General features: G+C 33.3%; 1 long non-coding RNA gene across 3 annotated transcripts in view; it reads left to right on the top strand.

Moving 5' to 3' along the window:
- LOC134756417 (uncharacterized) overlaps positions 1 to 11,268 on the top strand; it is a 397,200-nt gene extending 385,932 nt beyond the window's left edge. For all 3 annotated transcript variants that reach the window (XR_010135205.1, XR_010135203.1, XR_010135204.1), the window contains exons 2-3: positions 8,913 to 8,981; positions 9,965 to 11,268. This is a non-coding gene — a long non-coding RNA (uncharacterized lncRNA). The remainder of the gene's footprint in view (positions 1 to 8,912; positions 8,982 to 9,964) is intronic.
- Positions 11,269 to 16,433: the final 5,165 nt, after the last annotated feature.

Below are 16,433 nucleotides of genomic sequence, written 5' to 3'. Positions count from 1 at the left end.
TCTGTCCTTCCAAGTGGGAGCTGCAAGCCAGTCCTGCCTCCTATTCTCCATCTTTATCTGGAGTCCTACTTCATGCATTTTTGATCAGATACAAATGTTACTCATGGGATAACTAGATTGATGGTATTCCTATAGATTATGGTGAAATTACTTAAGAATTATTGGTTAATACTGAATATTGCCAAATGGCTGTGGGAAATCTGAAGAGGACAAAATAAAATATATGCATATCTATGAATGTTCTCTGTCAAAAGATAAAATGAACAAACAAAATAAAATAAATAAGAATAATTAACAACTTTGAAATTTTTAACTTTGCAGAAGGGAGGAATAGCCTGGCTATCACGTGAGGAGATTCATGAATATAATGACAATATTAAAATGAAGAATTCTTAACATTTTATGTCTTCCTTGAATAAGAACACAAAGAGCTATCTATGTAATTAAAATATAATCAAACCCTCCCAACTATTATATAAAATAGGTTAAAGAATACTTGGAATATTTAAGCATATGAAAATTTAAAAAGCAGGATACTCATAGGAAGAAAATCAATAAATTGGGGTAGTCATTTGTAATTGTTTTTGAAAAATTGTGCAGGATTGAAGAAATAGTATAAACTTTATTTATTTATTTATTTATTTATTTATTTAAGCCATTTTAGGTGGTAGGAAGTGATAGCCCATTGTGATTTTGACTTTTTATTTTTAAATTTTTTTTAGATAGAGTCTTGCTCTGTCACCCAGGCTGGAGTGCAGTGGTATGATCTTGGCTTACTGCAACCTCCACCTCCCAGGTGATTCTCCTGCTTCAGCCTCCTGAGTAGCTGGGATTACAAGTATGTGCCACCACGCCCTGCTAATTTTTGTATTTTTAGTAGAGATGGGGTTTTGCCATGTTGGCCAGGCTGGTCTTGAACTCCAGACCTCAAGTAATCCACTTGCCTCAGCCTCCCAGACTGCTGGGATTACGGGCCTGAGCCACCACATCTGGTCAGAAATAGTATAAACTTTAAATAAAAGGTATCACTGATCCCATAAAGGTACAAACTGCAATAAAATTATCCTATTTTTCTGGTAGCAAATGGTCATTAAACACAATTTATGAAACTTGTGAAAGAAAATATTTACAAATACAGTAAAAACTTTTTAAATATTGTATAGGATTATTTAAAGTATACAGTCATGTGTCACTGATGGGGATGCATTCTGAGAAATGCATATTTCTGAGAAATGCATCATTAACCACTTTTGGCTTTTTTAAACTTTAAAACATCAATTAAAAAATGTATTAGGCAATTTTGTTTTGTAAATATCATAGAATGTACTTACACAACTCTAGATGATATAGCCTACTACACTCCTAGGCTATATGATATAGCCTATTGCTCCTAGGTTACCAACCTATACAGCATGTTACTGTACTGAATGCTGTAGGCAATTTTAACACAATGGTAAGTATTTATGTATCTAAACATATGTAAACATGGAAAAGGTACAGTGAAAATATGGGATGATAACTTAATGGCACCACCACTGAATATGCAGTGTGTTGACTAAAATGTCATTATACGTGTATACATGACAGTATATCCATTTTGTGAGTTAATCATGTCACATTTGATTTTTAACTTTAGTCATATCCAATTAAGAAGACAACATTTGGCGTATGATGCAGCTGATAAATTGATTGAATACAATTATAATGATATCAATACGATGTCTATAAATTAATGTCTATTTGGATCACCTGTATAATTTTCTCATTCATTAAGTTTTAACTAAATGATTTAAGATGTCTAAATTTCTTATGTTTATTTAATAATTATTTTTATCACCAAAATATTACTAATGGAAAATAAAAACAAATATCTTGTTCAATTTTATGTATATGGCACTTTTACCTGAGACAATAACTAATAGTATGTTAAATTTGACCAGTGTCTGTTTAAGCAGAGTAAAATTCACTTATCCAAAGATCTTAACAAATACTGACCATGAGAATAAAATCTTTTAATTTCTTTTTCTTTTCTTTTCTTTTTTTTTTTGAGATGGAGTCTCACTCTGTTGCCCAGGCTGGAGTGCAGTGGCACAATCTCTGCTTACTGCAACTTCTGCCTCTCAGGTTCAAGCAATTCCTGCCTCAGCCTCCCAAGTAGCTGGGATTACAGGTGCCCACCACCATGCCTGGCTAATTTTTGTATTTTTTAGTGGAGTCGGGGTTTTGCCATGTTGGCCAGGCTGGTCTTGAACTCGTGACCCCAAGTGATCCACCCACTTCAGCCTCCCAAAGGGTTGGGATTACAGCTGTGAGCCACCTCACCCGGCCTAATTTCTTAAACCCACTTTTCCAGCATTTGGGATCTTTCTTGGGTTTTAGGTGGATGCCTTCAAAAAAACATTCATATCGGTTTTTGATACTAGGTAATATATTTCCTCTCTCCTTTCTTCCTCCCTTCCTGCTATCCTTTCTCTTTCTTTCCTTCTTTTTTTTTTCTGTTTGTAATATTTATGCACTTTTATATCTTCTAACTAGATTAAAGCAAAATAGTCACTGAACCCTTTAGATGGTGGCAAAGAACATATTCTGTGAGACTGAAACCCTCTTATCCTTAATTTTTGTAAAAATTTTTATTTATTTTAAAGTAAATAAATGGATTCTACTTTGTACTTTGTGTATTTCTAGAAGGCATCATTCATTTTCCATTAATGTATTTTCTTTCTTGATTAAAAAAAATGACTTGGACTTCTGCTCCAACATGATTTCTAAAGGAGATTTAAGAAAATATAATACATGATTTTATAGAAAACTGTAAAATATGTTCATAGTTTATTGCTGTAAGAAAAGAAATACATCACAAACTGAATATTTTTACTATGATATGTGCATACATAAATATATAAACTATATGCGTACTATTTATAGAAAATATACAGTATGTATGGTATATAGAGCATATATAATATATACATGGTTATAAGACAATTCAAACATAATATCTGACAAAAGCATGAAAAAATTTTTTAAAAAAATCCATTTACAAGGACAAAAAAAAATACAAGGAAAAAGAAAAAGACATTGAAGATTTGAGACCGAAATTTTTACCTTGATTGTCTCTATATAGTGATCATCATCTTTTACTTTCAATTTATTACTTTTTCTTTTTCAAATTTTTTAAGGTTTCTAAACAGTGAATTATTCATATTTTTAAAAAGATTAAAATAAAATAAATATTTATTAATTTTGTAAGAAAAATCCAACCTTTTCAAAGAAAGAGTATATATTTATAATTTAATACCTCAGATCTCAATTAAAAAAAAGACATGTATCATCCTTCTTCCTGACTCTAAATACTTATTAACATTTCAAAAATTTGCCTTAACTTTTGAGAAGTTGGATCAAACTATTATTAATATAGAACTTTTCTTGAAACCAATCAAAAGTACTTCTATTGTTTCTTATAATATTGTCATAACTAAAATTTTTCCAATTTTAATAGCATGCAATGTACATACAATAAAATTTATTTTTTTTAGTATGTGGTACTTGGTAGTCAGTCCCTTTCCTCATTCTGTCCCTGTTAATCACTGACCTATTTTATTTTCCTATAGTTTTGGCTTTTATAGAATGTCATGTAAATGTAATTATAAAGTATGCAGCATTTTGAGTCTGCTTTCTTTTATTAAACATAATTTTTTGAGGTCAATCTATGTTATTGTCTATATCAGTACTTCATTACTTTTTATTTAAGTTTAGTGTTTCAGTGTATGGTTTCCAGTTTATTTATTCATTCCCAAAATTAGGAACATCGGGGTTGTTTTCAGTCTTTTGTGATTATGAGGAAGGCCACTATAAATATCTGTGTGCAGGTTTGTGTGCGAACTATGCTCTCATTTCACTGGAGTAAATATCCAAGATTGAGAGTGATGTGGCTTTGGGTAGGTAAATTCCGAACTGTTTTCTAAAGTTGCCATGCAATTTTTAAAAAATTTTCACCAACACTTCATGAGAGTTGCAATTGCTCTGCATTCTCACCAGCTCTCAGTATTATGTTTTCTCATTTTATTATCTTTTAATATAAATTTTTCAGAGACGATGTCTCACTATGTTGCCTAGGCTGGTCTTAAACTCTTGGGCTCAAGTGATCCTCCTACCTCAGTCTCCGAAGGTGCTAGGATTACAGACATGCAACACCACACAGCCTCATTCTTAGCATAAACAATTCTAATAGTGATATTTTACTGATTTTTAAGTTGTATTTTCCTAATGACTAATGATATTGATCACGTATTTGAAATTTAAAACCTGAATAAAAATATTTTGAGCATGTCATTGATTTTCATTTTAGATATTTATTCATTTTCTGCACTTTTTCTTCTATTTCTGCTCATTCAGGAAGGCAAATGTTGTGCTTTATTTCCTCAGAGAAAGTGTTTGATTGGACTGAAAGCAGAAGGCACTTTAGAAACTTACCAGCTTGTTTTCCCCAAACCAAAGCCTTTTGAGACGATATGGTTTGTCTGTGTCCCCCAGCAAATCTCATCTTGAATCGTGGTTCCCATAATCCTCATGTGTTGTGGGAGGGACCAGGTGGAGATAATTGAATCACGGGGCGGTTTCCCCCATACTGTTCTTGTGATAGTGAGTGAGTTCTCACAAGATCTGATGGTTTTATAAGGGCCTTCCCCCTTCACTCGTTTCTCATTCTGTCTCCTGCTGCCCTGTGAAGAGATGCCTTCCACCATGATTGTAAGTTTCCTGATGCCTCCCCAGCCATATGGAGCTGTGAGTCAATCAAACCTCTTTTCTTTATAAATTACCCGGTCTTGGGTATTTCTTCATAGCAGCATGAGAATGGACTAAAACAGACGTATGGAGCTTGACAAAGAAAAGTATTTCTTCTACATGGGTGGAATAGGTAGAAGAAAGTTTTCTGGTTTCCTGAATAATGAAAACTTGATTACTTTTCCTGAAAACATCCAAAGATGCTTGACTGAGAGAGAGCTGCTTCCATCATGTATTTAGAAAGGTGGGTCTAAAAGTGCTAGGGTTCTTAACCTTGTAAAAGATTCCAGTTTCCCTGGTGTGGCAAGGCAGCTTTGGAGCTGCTAGACCTGAAGGCACAATTTTAATGTGAAGCAGTATTTCTTAGCTGTGATCCGATGACATGTGTGTGCATAGATTAATAAGAAAAAGCAGGTCCCTTCTCAAAGACTTGATACTCTTTGAGATTCCAGAACCTTGACAAGACCCAGTGAGTCTAAGGAGTGACTGTGCTTCACGTAAGAATCTGGTTGATTTTCCATTAATATGGAGGTAAAAAAGCTAAGCTTGTTTATAAAAAATAAAGCAATCTCATATTTTCCTCTCATGAGTTTCTCTATTGCAATTCATAAAGCCAAAAAGTGTGCCAGTAACTACATTATTTTTATTTTAGCCAGTGGTCTCATTTTTTCTTCCTCAAAGAGAAATTTGATGAGGATAATCACATTTTGTCTTCTTTGGAAAAATGTCAAATGCAGCTGCAACAACATGACCCAGTCAAGCACGGATTTTTTAGAAATTGTACTTAGCATTGGTTTATTTAGCATCGTCTTAAGTAAATCTCTGTGTGTCAGATTTGAAATTGTCAGAAATGTTCACAAGAGAAAGTGAAGGCCAGAGTTTTAAAGTGGTAACTTCTGTTGTTTATTATACATTTCAAAACCAGTTGTTAATAATCAAATATGAATGTTTTAGATAAGTATTGTTTATTGAAGAATGCACTTTTTGAAAATCATATGACTGTTATGACAGCATAAATGTTTATTTCACTCTGATGAAATCAGAAATCATGCTTTCTTTTTAAAATAAAGATGTCTAAAATATTCTATTTATGCCAAGCAATTATCTTTAGTTAAGTATTCAATCCATATTTGAATAATAAAATTTTTATTGAAATATACACAAAATTTTGAAGAACACTTTGCATCCTAACCTTTCATATTACCTTACTTTTTAATAAGCTATTATTTTTAAATGAAAACTTTAGAAAATAAAGAATAATATATTTGATGAGTATAGAAAATATTCCTATATATAAATTGGATTTTACTAATAATTTATTACTCACCCCATTCTAATTTTTACATCAATGTAACCTTTGATGTGATGATAGATATGTGTACAATATTTTCACACATGATATTGTTTTTCTTTCTTTCTTGTACATTAACGTACATAATTAAAGTTTTTACTCTAAATGGCAAGTTGAGTGGTCAAAGTTGATGTCTATTTGACGTAAATTTTACTTAGGCACAATAAACACTAAAATGGAAGACAGTATATGAATTTGAATAGTTTTTCATTTCAGTAGTAAATACTTTATTGGAGCTTTCAACTGCTAGTTTATAGGCAGTTATCAGACCTGCCACGTAAGAACAATGTGAAGAACTTGTTAAAATAAAAGATGTTTGCTCCCTATATGTAGTGGTTGTGATTCAGTAGGTCTGGTGTTAAATCTAGGAATCCATATTTTAATAACTCTTCAGAGTTTTCGAACTCTTCAAATGGTGTTGATAAATGGCCTGTGTTTACTTTTTAACCTGTACTTGTAAGGAACACTTTAACCCAATCGGTTTTCCAAAGTTGGTAGTAAATGGTGTCTACTTTGGGGAAAAACCTGAACAAAATAAACTATACTTTTCGACAGGGAAAATAGGATCAACTTCCTCCTTTTTACTTTTTATGAAAGATCAAGCTTCCGTGTAGCTACTTGCTGGAAATTAGTTTCCTGAAAAGTTCTCTTCATTGCTTCTGAGAGTTTCACAGGTTTTGTTGCATGTGTCCTACTGAACAAGTCATTTGGTGTTTCTTTTCAGGCTCTCCTTTCCTAACCATGTCATAGTGATTGCTTCAGAAGGGTCACTGACTGACATTGATGTCTCATGGTGGCCCTATGCAGGAGTCTCTGCCTTTATGGTTTTATATTAGTGCTTGTGGTTCACACAGCTCTCTAGAAGACCCTACACTGCTGTACTAGACGCTGGCTGCCCCTATATCCCACCACTTCTGTGTGCCTATAGCTGCCTTCTCTTTATTGTGAATCAGTAGAAGCTTGGAGAAGTTGCTCACCTACCCTACATCTCTCCAGATGGCCAAGAGCAGAAATCCTACACACATCAGAATTGCTGCAGGTCTCTCTCAGAGATCACGCGAAAGCATACCGGAGTGATCTTCTTCTGAAGAACATTAATCTTTAAGATATGAATTCCTTTAGACAAAGCCCTGGAATTTGACCTTGTATATATCCGAAGTCTTAGTTAATCAGTCATGGTGATTATCCAATAATCCAGTAATAAGGTAAAAAATATGCTAAATAGTATAAAAATATTTTAGTGCAAATGATTTTAATATAGGAAAATGAATAAAGACTCTCAAGGAGAGAGATTTCAGATATATACAAATGTATATATTAAAACATATATATTAAAAACCAGAAAGAAATTATTAAAATAGTGTGAATGAATGCATTAGCTGAGAAATTGCTATCACAAATGATAAAGACAAATCCCTCTTAAAGACAATGGAAGAAGCCTGGTTTGTGATTTAAAACACATGGATGTCAGAAGACAAACAGGACTGTCTAAAATACTCATGAATATAATTTTCTTTATGGACTTGCTTCTGCGGGAGAATGTGGGTGGGGCAGTTGTCACAGATGCCAGATGTCAGCCTTTTGCTGTTGGCCCCATTTGCATTGACACCTACTGTTACATGGTACAGGATCAGCTATGATTTGTAATGCATAATACTTCTTGTCTGCATAGCCTGTCTTGAAGTCGCAGGAAGCCCTGTGTTTTTCCCCCTAAGTCAAGTTTTATTCCTTCCATACAATGTATGTATTCACTCTTAACAGAAGTTCCCTCCAAAGAATACATTAAAATGGCTGTGGCCAGCCGGTGAATAATTAGTTTCAGAGTATTACACTTGGTTGGTTGACTCCCTTTGTCTTTCTCGTTATGTTTTGACTTTTGTTAGAAAAGCTAAAGATAATGAGATCCAGAGAAGTTGCACCACCTGTCATCTTTAGGCTAAGCCTTACTGACAGAAGAGCTGAATATTAAAACATTGAGAAAAAATGTTAGTGGGAAGAAAATTGGAAGATTTTGTGGTGATGATAAATTATATACAGTGCCTTCCTATACCCAAATGATTTAGTCTATGAGCCAGAGTTCCATTTCAGCGTATCTATTGGAAAGATGATAGTGTAAATATGGGGTCAGTCTCAATTGTGTGAAGAATTGGAAAGAAAATGACAGATGGATAGTTATTTTAAGTGAAGTAGAACTAAAAGTAATACAAAATCCTTCTAAAGGCTAGAAATAAACCTTTAAATGCTGCTCTTATTTTTATGTTAGCAAGTAGCCCCAATTTACCTTCTATTTGGTGGTTTTATAATATTTAAACAGTACAACAATTATTCTCCTTAATCTTTTAGAAAACTATTGAGCAATTATTTAATTTACCACAGCTTTGTAAACATTTTTAAAAAGATACAAAGAAATTACAGAATGAGTAAAGAGCTCACAATAATATGTTTCAGGAAAGTTAAAAACATATCTTGGAGGGAAAAATTCAAGGACAAAAATTATTGACGTTCTTATATTATTTCACATATGCATGTTGCAGAAGTCATAGAGACTCTTTAAATAATATTCTCGGATTATTTGTTTGCCTCCAGCCATCTTCAACTGTCAACCTTTTCCTCAAACAGTAGTGCATTGAAAACTTTTATTTTTAAAGAAAATTTGAAAGTGTTAACTGATTAAACTAATTTTCTACTTGAGGATAATCCATGAAGCTAAAATAATACTGCTTTGATTGATTGCAAAAGAAAAATAAGACAATTGAATATTTTGTCTTTTTTCTAGATCAGACATCAAACTGCCAAAGACAGAAAATTATTTATTGATGTATATTATTTGACAAACTATTAAAAGGTACCTTTGATAGTATTTATTTCTTTAAGCTACTTTTGTATGTTCAAACAAATGTGTGCTTATGAATCTTAATGTTCCAAATTCACTTATGTTTAAAAAAAGCTTATGATTAAAAGGTAATAGGGCATAGTCATCAGAATCCTGGGCTTTGGGTTGGACCTGAGATCTAATTTTGTCATACCACTCACTAACATGAGTTTCAGAGTAACTCATATAATCTTTCCAAACCTATTTTTCTTATCTATAAAATGGCAGTGTTGTGAGATTTGCATTGGATATCAAAGTTAAAGCACATAACTTTACAAATATTTGCAAATGTTATTAAACATATACAGAAAATACTAATATGTGTAAATAGTAAGCATTAGATTAGTTAGATATTAGAATAGTGTTTACTATTTTTATTCAATAATTATATGTTTCATGATGAAAGAAACACATCATCTGTCTGGACAAAAAATACTTTGATGGGCAGAAATGACATTTGAAATAGTTCTTTAAAAGTGTCTGAGCCTGGGCTGCTACAGAAAATACTATGGACTAGGTGACTTAAACAATAAACATTTATTTTTCACAGTCCAGGGTTTGGGAAGTCTGAAATCAGGGTGCCAGCATGATTAGGTTCTTGGCAAAAACTCTATTTCTGGTTTACCCATCAAACTGGGTCATTTTTGACTGTGAAAGAGTGAGCTATTAAAATTTATATCAGAATTGTTTAGGACAAACAATATGGTCTCATCAGTTAGAATGCAATGTTTTGATACAAACTGCTAACTATATGGTTGTCTAAAATAGATATCTTTATCTTGGATAACTCTTCCAAGATAAAGTCATGTTTTTTTCCGGAGTTTATAGGACATTTGTCCTAGGAGTCTGACAGATATGTATAGATTTGTAAAACCAAACCTAAAACTCTTCATTTACTTCACTTCTACTCCCACACTAGGATAAACTAGCTCTTCTTCTTTTATTTTCGATTTCAGGAATAACCCCACTATTTATGCAGTTTTAAGCAGAGAAGGAGAGTCTCCAGGAACTATACGAATTAATCAACTTGAGCAATCAGCCTGTTTTACAGCCTCCTGCCTTGTAGACTACTTTTTCCAAAACTCTATGTGGGATGTGGTCACCTAGTTGGTTGGAACCAGCTCCGGACAGACCCCAGCAACTGACAGATGAACCTGAGTGAGTGAACTTTCCTCATTATCATGCTGAAGTCTCCATCCCGAGAGGAACTATAGCTTCATTACCAGAACATGCGACCTTTGTGCTGGCATAAATACCCACTGCGTCTAAAGCAACTGGGACCCGTCCCGTACATGTGATGATGCACACTCTCCTCTCTCCATAGCGCCATAAACTCTCTCAGGGAGACACTGCTTTGAGGAATGCTTCCTTACTTGTGCTAAGTAATAAAACTCCTATTGATTAAAATCTACATTCTTGTGGATTCGTTTGTTACTGGACAAGTGAGTGAATTCATTTTTTTTCAGGTTACTCAGTCATCAAAATAAACTTTGTGGATATGATTGTACATTACTTATTCTTTTATTCTCATACCTCCATTTATATTCATGTTCTGTTAATTCTACATTCCTAAAGAATTAAACTTTCTCTTCCAAAAGATCTATTATGGCCTTTATACAATGTCTTTATAATTTTCTATGAGAACTATTGAAGTAGCTGCCTAATTAATATCTCCGTCTTAGGTTTGTAAACTTTTTGTCCATTTTCTAGTCTTCTATCAAAGTAATCTTTCTCAAATATAAATCTGGTCATATTCGTTCCATGCTTACATCTCTTTGATTACTTCCCATTATCTACTAAAAAATGTTCAAATGTCTGGCTCGAGAAACATGATCTTCTTGATGATTTTGCTGGCCTTTTCATCTTCATTTTCTACTTGTGACCCCTTGAATCCAACAAACCAGTTATAATAAAGCATGCTTTTCTTCATCATTTGCTACCTTTTCATGGAATATCTTATCCTTTGCCCTCCATTTCCCTTATATCTTCTCTTTGTAGATCAAGTTCAAGCAATATGTTCTCTGTGAAGTTTTTCCTGACTAGTCCTAATGCAACCACCTCTCAAAGTTATGTTAATAGCACACCTTCCCTTTACATAACTCCATGCTATACAGACCTCTGTTATATTACCTACAGTATATTTCCATGTTTTTTTATCTTGCTAGCCTGTAAGACCTCTAAGACTATGACTCATTTTTGTAATATCAAAAGTACAAGTTATATATGGTATATAATGAGTGATTAAAACATTTGTTGAACGATTTTCATGTGTGTCTAAAATGCAGCGTTGGTTCCTGGACATTTTGAATACTCGATTGAACATTTTCTAGTTTATAGGCATAATTTAGTAAGTATAAGGCTATATAACTCAATGTATTTGTAAACTAGTCATCATTGTGAGCAATCACATATTTGTTCATCAAATACTTACTAAGCATCTACTATTGTATTTTGCAGGTACCACATTATATTTGCATAATTTATATTTAAAAAGTGCATAGTCTTCACTCTTAGAAAGTATTGGATATGACTAACTTAATGATTCTATTTTCATGCCATATGTGATAAAATGAAGCATAGGGTGTTGTATGTGTATATAAGTAGAACATCCAAATTAAACTGGGTGAATCTTGAGTTAAATGTTGAAGGAGTTAGATAGATGAAGAAGGGGAGATAAAACTACAATACCTTATGAATGTGTTTGGAGAAAGTATATTCCATACCTTTTAAGCCTATATGCCAAATATACCGATATGCATTTTAAGTGAAAACAAGTAACAATTCCATTTTACAACATTTTTAATTCACGATCTTATGAGACTTAGTAGAGTTTCATGTAAGCCAATGAAGCCCAATGTACAGTCCATGTAAAAATGATATCCATTCTGCTTAAGGAACTACTAGCCAGAAGTAAATCACTTTTCAGTACAGTCTGCTTTGGATAGTTAACAGGTGAAAGTATGGATTCTCCTCAGAATTGATTAACCGATTACTATTTTCAGGAAGAAGAAGCAATAAAAGTAGTACATAAAAGATAAATATGCCTGTCAGAAAAACAAAAAGAAACCATGTCAAGGTGTTATCTTTAGCCTCTCCCTAATCAGAAAATGACAGGACATGCAAAAAGGTCTGTCTCCCTGTATTGGGTATTGTATTTTTCCACATATTGAGAGTAATCTGAGCTACTCAGCGATGAAACAGGGTTTTATGTCTGGGATAGGATGCTTTTTATAAAAACTGGTCCAAAATCTAATCTGTTACATTATTCCCAGAATTTTATAGCTGGTTGAGATTTTAACAGTCTTGTCATTTCTCAACGTAATTTCCCAAACATGCCTAGTCATAAAAAATTATCTGGGTTACTCATTAAAGTTACCATTACAAGATGTCTTCTCTGGAGTTTAAGTAATCAGATTTGGGGTGGTGCCCAGAAGTTTTTATTTTTAAAATAACCTAGGTAAGTGTTTCCCAAATTGATGAAATTATCTTAGCATCTTGTTAGTTATGCAAATACCCAGGAACCATGAGACTCATTAGATCAGAACCTGCAGGGAAGGGCCTGTAAAATTGTATGTTTAACAAGCTTCCTAGATGTATCTAATCATCAGGGAAGCTTGGGCAACACTGATTAGTTTAACCACCTTATTTTATAAGCTGAGTAAATTGACAAGTTTAGGGTAACACAGTGAGGAAGCTGGAAAAAATGACATTTTTTTGTGAGGTAGATATTTTGATTTTCATGATTTTTTGTGGGAAAGAAAGAAAAACTTAAGCATTCAAGGCTTGCCAGAATAAAGAAACTAGAAAATAATAGACTGAGAAATTGTCCCCATCTTTTCTGATCTTCTATGACTTATTCTTTCATAATATAGCTTCCCATGACTTTACAGACATATGTTACAAAAATTTTGTTACTGTTGATGCAATGTTAAGGTAGTATTGAATTACTATTAAAGCAATATTAATGCAATATTGAATTATTATAATACTCTCACTACCAACCAATGATAAGATTCTTAAGTGGGAGATAAAGGAGGTAGAATCAGAACTAGCAGGCTGGAAATTGTGCATAGGAATCCTATTAGCATGTGTTGGAAAGGTAGAAGGAAAACAGATTCTCTCATGTTTTGACCTCTGCCTATAAAGTGCATTTCTTTCTACATTTTGCACCATTCTTCATTCAACACTTACTAATTCATTTTCTAGTTAGGAGATGTGGCCAATGTAGTTGGTCAGAGCTGGAGACATTCTTTGAGCCACTTTTCATGGTTGTATTTCTGTAAGGAATGAGCTGCAAATGTGGGACTTGATATCTCTTCCAGCTCTCTTGGCCTGTTGCTAATTGGTAAATTAGACCTGATATTCTGCCCCAGAAACACAGACTTTTTAGTCTAAAAGGAAGGATCAGGATAACTTCCTAAGTAGTTTTATCCGCACCAGAGCTACTCAACTGGGTCATATATACATCCTATGCAAGGGTATGCAGATAAAGCCATATATTTGATGTATACTATAATTTTCTATAAGTGCATTGCAGGAAAAATTTGTGTTTGAATATACCCAGTGATAGAATAGTATTGCTTCAAGAGATTGCAATTCATTTTTTAGAGAGCTTTGATTGTTAAAAAAAAAAGATGTCTTTCTGTGACACGCTAATATCTGCCTTGGCTTCTAAATTGGGTACTAGTTTTATTCTCTGGAACTTCTGTCAATTATATCCCTCCAGTTATTAAAGTTACTGAAGCTATTAAATTGTAGCCCTCCTCACATCTTACTCCAATCCTCATAACACCCTTCAATGGATTACTTATCTCAAGTTTTAATTCCAGAAAAGTATACACAGAGAGATGAAGAGATTTTTTAATTTTATTATAGTTTCTAAATGCTAGATTTAATTCTAAAACCCAGGCTAAAGTAAAGTTCTGTTCATTGAAATATGGCTAAGCTAATTTTTCTATAGATTTTTCTCTTGGGATTAAACAAATGTGCCTTAAAAGACTAAATTAAATATATACATATTAAAATGTTAAATAGTCTGACATGGCTATCAAAGACAAATGGTTGTTGGCTCGCTCTACGTATATATAAATTTAAAATATATATACCTATATAATCGTATATTATAATATATAAAGCATACACTAGTCTACATACTATCTACTATAGTATATAGCATATACTTTACACTAAACTATATACACTGTATACACACATGAAGTATTTAGATATTGATATATACACACACACACATACATATATGGAAGCAGTGTAAATTGGGGAAAATGGGAAAAAGTAATATGGTCACCATATGGCTCGGTTATTCAAGTAAGAATATTAACAGTTAAACATGTATATCTATGTTTATGGTTTTATGGAAGTATTAAATATAAAACAAAAGGCCATATCTATCTATTAGTGAAGATGAGACATGCTGTGGTAGTTTTTCCTTGATACTTTTTAACTTCATAAAGACAAGCATATCCGTTCAGAACTTATCAAAAGTGATATCGTTAGCCAAATAGAATTTCTAGCAGATGAAAGAAGTCAGAGAAGAAACAAATAAATGGAAAAATATTCCTTGCTTAAGGATTGAAAGAATCAATAACGTTAAAATGGCTATAATATCCAAAGCAATGAACAGATTCAGCGCTATCCCTATCAAAATACCAATGTCATTTTTCACAGAATTAGAAATATCTATTCTAAAATTTATTTGGAACAAAAAAACAGCCTGAATAGCCAGAACAATCGTAAGCAAACAAAAAACACAAAGCTGGAGGCATCACATTTCCTGATTTGAAATTATACTATAATGCTATACTACCCAAAACAGCCTGGTATTGGAGCAAAAACAGATATGTACCAGTGGAACAGAATAGAGAACCCAAAAACAAAGCTGCACATCTACAATCATCTGATCTTTGACAAAAATAGGCAGTGAGGAAAGGACCCCCTGTTCAATAAATGGTGCTGGGATAACTGGCTAGCCATATGCAAAAGAATGAAACTGGACCCCTACCTCTCACCATATATAAAAACTAACTCAAGATGGGTTAAAGATTTAAATGAAAGACTTCATACTAATAAGAAAAGTCCTAGAAAAAAAACTAGAAAATACCCTTCTCCACCTAGGCTTTGGCAAAGTATTTATGGCTAAGTCCCCAAAAGAAATTGCAACAAAACCAAAAATTGGCAAGTAGGACCTAATGAAACTAAAGAGATTCTGCACAGGAAAAAACAAAACAAAACACACAAACAAAAAAACACAGTAAACAGAGAGCCTACAGAATGGGAATAAATATTCACAAACTGCAACCAACAGGTCTGATACCCAGAATCTACAAGGAACTTAAAGAAACAGACAAACAAAAAATCCAATTAAACGATGGGCAAAGGATATGAATAGATATTTCTCAAAACACACAAGCAACCAACAAACATGAAAAAATTCTCAATATCACTAATCATCAGAGAAACGCACATCAAAACCACAGGGAGATACTATCTCACACCAATCAGAACAGCTATTATTAAAAAGTCAAAAAATAACAGATGCTGGTGAGGCTGAGGACAGAAAGAAGCACTTACACGCTGTTGGTGGGAATGCAAACTAGTTCAGCCACTGTGGAAAGCAGTTTGGATAATTTAAAATGGAACTATCATCCAACCCAGCAACCCCACTACTGGCTATATACCCTAAGGAAAGTAATTCATTCTATCAAAAAGACACATGCACTCGTATGTTCATTGCAGCACTATTCACAATAAAAAAGGCATGAAATCAACCTAGGTGCCCGTCAACACTGGGTTTGATTTAAAAAATATGCTTCATATACACCATGGAATACTATGCAGCCATTATTAAAAAAAACAAAATTATGTCCTTTGCAGCAACATGGATGGAGCTGGAGGCTCCTAAGCTTCCTAAGTGAGGCTTATCCTAAGTAAACTAACGCAAGAACAGAAAACCAAATACTGCATATTCTTACTTATAAATGGGAGCTAAACATTAAATACACATGAATGTAAATATGAGTACAATAAATACTGGGGACTACTAGACAGAGGAGGATGGGAGCCGGGCATGGGCTAAAGAACTGCCTTTGGGTACTATGCTAGCTGCCTGGGTGATGGGATCACTGGGACCCTAAGCCTCAGCGTCATGCAATATACTGCACACTTACCCCTTAATCTGTAATAAAAGTTGAAATTATAAAAGAAAGAATTTCTAGCAGATACAGAAAATAGATGCCCTATCATTGCTTTATTCATTTCTAAAAAATAAATTTAGTATCTCTTCTGAATGAGAGAACATTCATTATCTATTTTTGCTTGAATTACTAATGACTTCTGTTCATTTTTCTTCACCACTTCTATCTTATTCCAAGTAATTTTTAGCAGACTTGAAGCCCCTACTATAATCCC

Source organism: Gorilla gorilla, chromosome 8, assembly GCF_029281585.2.
Source record: "Gorilla gorilla gorilla isolate KB3781 chromosome 8, NHGRI_mGorGor1-v2.1_pri, whole genome shotgun sequence".
Lineage (NCBI taxonomy): Eukaryota > Metazoa > Chordata > Mammalia > Primates > Hominidae > Gorilla > Gorilla gorilla.
The sequence above is the reverse complement of the archived record's forward strand: the minus strand, read 5'-3'. Positions and strand labels throughout refer to the sequence as shown.